This window comes from Fukomys damarensis, unplaced genomic scaffold (assembly GCF_012274545.1).
Source record: "Fukomys damarensis isolate Sample0158 unplaced genomic scaffold, DMR_v1.0_HiC HiC_scaffold_15, whole genome shotgun sequence".
Classification (NCBI taxonomy): Eukaryota; Metazoa; Chordata; class Mammalia; order Rodentia; family Bathyergidae; genus Fukomys; species Fukomys damarensis.
The window spans coordinates 15,284,838-15,291,343 of record NW_022900927.1 but is presented as its reverse complement, the minus strand read 5'-3'; positions in this window follow the sequence as shown (position 1 = coordinate 15,291,343).

The following is a 6,506-nucleotide window of genomic DNA, read 5'->3' as shown; positions in this document are numbered from 1 at the left end:
CTTAAGGAGAGATGGGGCTGGTGAAAGAAATAGCTCAAGTAAACTGGCATGTTCGTTGAGGGTCATGTCTTAGGCACTGTGTCTATCTCGCCTTATGCGATCTTCACAGTAGCTGTATGAAGTGGTACATTTTACAAATGAGACACAGAAACTGGAAGAATCCAACATCTTGTTCAAAGTGTGATGATTCCTGAGGCACAGGAAATGTTATCCAAATGGGTAAGGAATTGTTGCCTGGTCTCCGGCCATACCACCCTGAATCTGCCCAGTTTCTTCTGGGATGGTTGTCTGAGCTCCACCTTCTCCTGCAAGGGGCTGCACACCAGGGGGGCCTTGCTATAGTGCAGTCATCATCTCTGTACTTTTCATTCTCTAGGTCAGTCTCCAAACTCCTAAAGGCTACAGGGCTATCTTTCCTTTATCTAAGAACCTACCTCCATTCCTGACTCATTGTGAATGCCTACTAATATCTCTGGAGACAAAGAATGAAGGAATGTGCTTGCCCTGTCTACTTCAATGACTGCAATCACCAAACTGAATAATATATAGAAGGTATTTTTAACAGGAAGTACTTCCCGATTCAAGTTGATGTTGCTGTATCTTTTATTTTTATTACTAGATTGTATCTTTTCAAAGCAGTGTTTTACACACACGCACACACACACACACACACAATCTTCTACACTGCCTAGCTGGATCTTAAGAGTTGTAAACATTTAATGAATATTATTTGATTTAATGAATGTATGATAGTTCAAATAGTAAGACATAACTAGGCTTTGTTTTTAAAAAATTACTCTAGCAAGACAGAAAGATATTTGGAAGAAAGTGGGCATGAACTTGCTAGGAAGAACCACTCAAATGCTACAGGAGATAAATTGAGAAGTCTTGGACCTAAAAGACATCAAAAGGCAGCAGTAGAAATAATGATCCCTTTACATATTTAATTTCTCAAGGCAGATAACAGTATGTAGGAATCAAAACAGTAACTGTTAATATATTTGGAAGCACATAATACTTTTGACTTCATAAACAAATTTCATATTTAAAAAAAATAAGATGATCTAGAAGCATGAACATAACTTCCTTAAAGTGGATAATTTTGTTTCAAAGCTTTTGCAAAATTTGGTCTGTACTAATTAGTGCTCAGTTTTTTAGCAGTAAAGTAGAAATGGCAGGTTTCCCTTTCCCTTTAGGATAGTGTTCCTCGGGGGGCCTCCCATCTGTTTCTGTTTCTCACCACTCTGAGGAGATTTCTCTATTTCAGTCTGTGTGGGGGTCCTGCTTCTATTTCATGTTTCAGTTGCCTTCTATAGTAAGGAAATGCTAAATGTCTGAGTGGAGAAATGAGATGCTGCAGCGATTGCTCTGCTTCTGGTTTTCTCAGAGTGTTTGCCACACAAAAGGAAGGGATCCAGAGAAAATTATCTCCCAGGTATGCATGGAAATATTGCTCTTAAACAAGCAACAGAGCCGGGAATTTAGCTCAGCAGTTCGGTGGCCTGCCTTGCAAGCACAAGGACCCGAAAGCACCAGAATGTTTATGTGTCATTTCTTCATTGGGAAACAGACCCACCGCATGGTTTCATATCTTGGCTATATAACACCATAGAAATCTTTTAAAATAAAAGCTCTTTGATATTGAGATGTGTTCACTATTGGACCTATTAAAAAATGGAAAAAATTACCCCCGTTCTTGCTTGAATTCAGGAAATTTTTCTTGAGAGAAAAAGAAACAGCATGATTATAATGAAAACCTTTCAGATAAATATAAAAAAGTATTTGCACAATAATGTTGGTGGGGAATGAGGGGAAGGAGTGACATTGGACTCTGTCCAACATACACATAACCATGCATGTATGTTCTCACGTACAAATAGCTAGCAGAAAAAGGAACATCTGGCGAATGTGTGGTTAATACAAGTGGATTTTTTTAAATTTAGCTTTATTTTTTGTTCTCACTGTTTTGCTAGTTATACACTGGTGGGGGGAGTCTTTAATTAGAAATCTAATTAAGGAGAATCAGAAAGTTTCCTGTCAATATTGATTTAGGTAAACATTGCTTTGGAAGAAAGCTGAGCCTTGGAGCACAGGAGGCGGTAGGAAAGAGTCTCAATGATAATGTAAAAAATAGGTAAAAAGCTGACGCTCTGTGAGAAGAACAAGCTAGACAGAGGCTGAGGAGAAAGCAAAGAAGCGGTGAGTCATCTTCAGTCTTTCTTCTTTCTTTAAAATTTTTCTTAGCTCCACCTTTTTGCTTGTCTTCGTTTGTTTTGTTTTTACAAGAATAAAGAACTGCATTCCAACATTTAAATTGTTTTTGTTTTCTAAGAGTATACACCAAATATAATTTCAAAAATTCCACGCCTTGATCGTGAAAATGTGTTGTGCTGAATTTCTTTTCCATAGTAAAAACAATGTCGTCCTCAAAAATAGTGAATAAAAAGATATTTGAACCCTGGGAAAGAAAAAGGAAAAAAAAAACTCTCACATGACCATAACTGAGCACTAAAAGCTCACTTTTTGTGCTCACAGTCGTGACTCTTTACAAATGTATTTTTGCCTTTTGAGGAAAACAGAGAAACATAGTGGAGAAGTCCACAGTTTAGGGGATTAAACAAAACAAAACAAAAACTGTTTTTGAGGGTTGGTTCTTACCCTGACTCAATGGAAAACCCCAAGGAATTCATTTGAATTTTTAGGACCTCATTCTTCTCACATAAGCAGAATGCCCGTGGTGGCAAACTACTAGATGAGCTATAATACCATTTTTATATCTGATTTGTATGAAAGAACAAAGAAAAGAGTAGGAAAGACCTGAAATTTTCAAAACTGCAAGTTGATACCCTATAACCCTCAATACCTATCTATGTACATTTATGCATTTACAGATTAGCATGTTCTCCATGAACTGCTAGAATACAAGGCACGTTAGAAGAATGAGAGGTTGGTCACTTATTTTTTTCTGTCCCATTTGCACCTATTCACTTGTTCTGAAGGAAGGCCTCCCCCATTGTACTGCAAACCTGCTAATCAAAATACACTTAAAATATAAGGGAGCTCTCCAGGGGAAGTGGGGGGTGACACCTCCAAAATAAACTTGTAGACTTTATGTCCTCCTAAACCTTCTCTCCTCATTATAATGTCATTTTTTTCCCAGTGCTCTCATTAAGAAACCTTTGTCACTTTTTATTTCTCTCTCGGTATTTCTCTACTCCAATTACTCCCCCAAACAGATTATTTCTATTTCCTGAATTCAGCTTGATGCTCCCCTACTTCTAAGGAAATGAGAACATTCCTCTTTCTAGCCAGGCCCCCTTGCTTTGCTCCCTCTTCCCAGAGATCCAAGCTACTATGAGCCAACCTTTAAAGAGGTTCCACTGGGTCTTCTGGATGCTTGTCATTTTCTTATCCTGTGTGCCCTGTTGCAATCTGTGCCTGACGAATTAAACCCAAACCCTTTGTTGAGATCTAAGAAGCTTCTGCCAGTCAGATCCTAAGTATTACTCAGACTTCACTCCCTTAACTTCTGCTTGCCTCTTTACCTCAAGCACAAACCATGATCAACTTTCACTCCACTTTCATTACTTCTGAAACTTCAGGTTTTTTATAACACTGTATTTTGTGCATGCTACTTCTGTCTGGAAAGCTCTCCATCAAAATTCTAGAAAGGTCTCTCTTTGATTTTTCTGACTGTGACAGTTTTGCGTTAACTCGACTGAACTACAGGATGGTCAGATAGCCAGCAAAATATCTGAGTTTGTCAGTGAGGGTAACTCTTGAAAAGATGAGCATTTGAATTAGACTTAGTAGAAAGAGCTCCTTTCACCAAAGTGAGCAGCCCTCCTCCAATCCATTAAGGGCTCCACAGAACAAACATGCTACCAAAGGAAACATTCTTTCCTCCTCCTGCCCAGAATTGTTGGGCCTTGGCTTTGTAGTTACCTCATCCACTGGCTATCTTGCTCTTCCATATTTCATAGAGCAGATCTTGGGCTTCACCACCCCCATAATTGTGTGAGCAGAGTCCCATAAGAAGTCCTCTTCATTTCACCCTCTCTAGATCATGCTTTTGCTGTCATTTCTTAAAAAAAAAAAAAAAAAATCTTTTGCCTAATCTAATGTCACACTTGTTTTTTTAGAGTGCCTCTAGAATTTTAGCTTGTAGATTTAGGTCACTTGATACATTTTGAGTTAATTTCTGTATATGGTACTTTGTTTGGTTTTGTGTGTTGAAATCTGATCACCTGGCCCTTTTTGTTGTACGATAATCTTTACAATTTCAGTAATCAGTAATTTCAGTAATCAGTTGTCCATACGGTTTTATATCTGAACTCTCCAGCCTTGTTCCATCGATCTAGCATTCTATCATGGCTCTGAAGCACACTATCTTGACTCTAGGACCTTTATAATAGGCCGTGAAAGAAAATAGAAATAGCTGTCTAGATGTATTGTTCTCTTCAAGGTTCCATTAGCTATCCTCAGTTATGTGCATTTCCAAATTCAGTCTAGAATTATTTTTTCTATTTCAACCAGAAGTCTACTGATGTTTATGTTAGGATTATTGAATCTCTAGAACCTTTAAAAAGAATCAAGAAGGCGGGGATGTAGCTCAATGGTTCCGTCCCCTGCCTTGCAAGTGCAAGGACCCAAGTTCGACCCCCGGTACCAAAAATATAAAAATAAAAATAAATAATAAAAAGAACCAAGATATTAATACTCTTGCTTTCTCACCCAAAGCGCAGCTTATTTTTGTTCATCAGTCTTTAATTTTCTCAGTAGTATTTATGATTTTCAAGTAAAGTTATTTCATATTTTTTGTCAGATATATCTTGGTATTGAATATTTTAATGTTTGTAATTATATTTTTAATTTAAAATTAGTTTCATTGTATGTAGAAATACAACTAATTTTGGATATTTATCTTCAGCCCTGAAACTCTTCTAAACCCACTTATTTCTAGTGGTTATCGTATAGACTCCATCAAATTTTCTAACAGCCAATGATGTCATCTATGAATAAATGGTTTCACTTCTGCTCTTCTGAGCATGATGACATTTACTTTTTTTGTCTTGATTTGTTGCATTCACAAGACACTTTGGGGGAAAAAAGGTTAATACAAATTATGAGAGTTCCTGATTTTGGAGAGAAAGCATTCAGTCTTTTACCATCAAGTATGATGTTCACTTTAGCTTTTTCATAGATACCCATTGTCAGACTAAAGTCATACGTTGTTAAGAATTTTTACTGAGTATAGACTTCTAGGTTGTGAGGTTGTGAGATTGTGAGTATATTATGTTTTACTGCTTTAAAGTTGTTCTTTTCTTTCATCTTGCTTATAGCTTTTTTTACATTTTGCCCCTTCAATCTTTTAAAAATTATTTAATTGAGAAATAAATTGCATATATTGAAGGTGTAATAATTTGACATATGTACACATAATGTGGCCTGCACAGTCAAATTAATTAATACGTCCATTCATCATTCAGTTTCCATTTGTTTATATGGTGAAGATGGTTAAAATCTGCTCTTTTTCACAAACTGCAAGTATATACAGTACTAGTAACAACAGTTATCATGCTACATTGGTAGAACTTAATTTATCTACATTTTAACTATAGTTATTTAACTATATTTTATCATCTGATCAACACCTCTCCAAAACTCTTCTCACAGCTCCTGCTAACCACAATTCTACTGTCACTAAGAGTTCTGTATTTTAGATTCTATGCTTAAATTGTATCATGCAATATCCGAAGCTCTGTGTCTGACATTTCAGTGAGCATAACGTCCTCCAATACACCCATGATGCATGCGACATCTTCCATCATCCTTCATTGCTCTCCACACCTCACTTCACGCTGCTGGCTGCTTAAGCTCTCTTATCTGAACCATTTCATCAGAAAGTATCTGAATATAGCTTTTCACATGTTTTCTATTCTTGATTTTTATGGTGACTTTTGCACTTACAGGGTTTATAATGTTCATCAACTTTGGGGAAGATATTAACATTTCCATTTTTTGCTCATATGTGTTTCTCCATCTTTAGAAAAATTTACATTTATACTATGTAGTTTATAACTTCTTTTTGTTTTGTTTTGTTTGTTAGATTTTTGTACTGGGGATCAAACTAGGGAACTTGAGCTTTCAAGGCAGGGAGCAGAACCACTTAGCTAATCCCTAGCCCCTATATTATGTAGTTTAAAGTCTTCCAGTTCATGGATGTTTTGTTTGGTTTTTAAAATATCCTTAATTTATCCTGTTTTATTTTGAATAGTTTGTATTGATACACATTGAATTTCACTAAGCTGTTTTTACACAACATCTAATTTGTTATCAGTTCCATTATTACATTAAATTTGGATATTCAATTGAAACTTTTTGTTTCCACATCCCCACTTAATTTTTTAAAATATTAAACAGAATTATAATAATGATTTTAATCTTTTTCTGCTCATTTTCAATTCCTTAAATTGCTGTCTTAATTTTTTTTTTTTTTTTTTTTT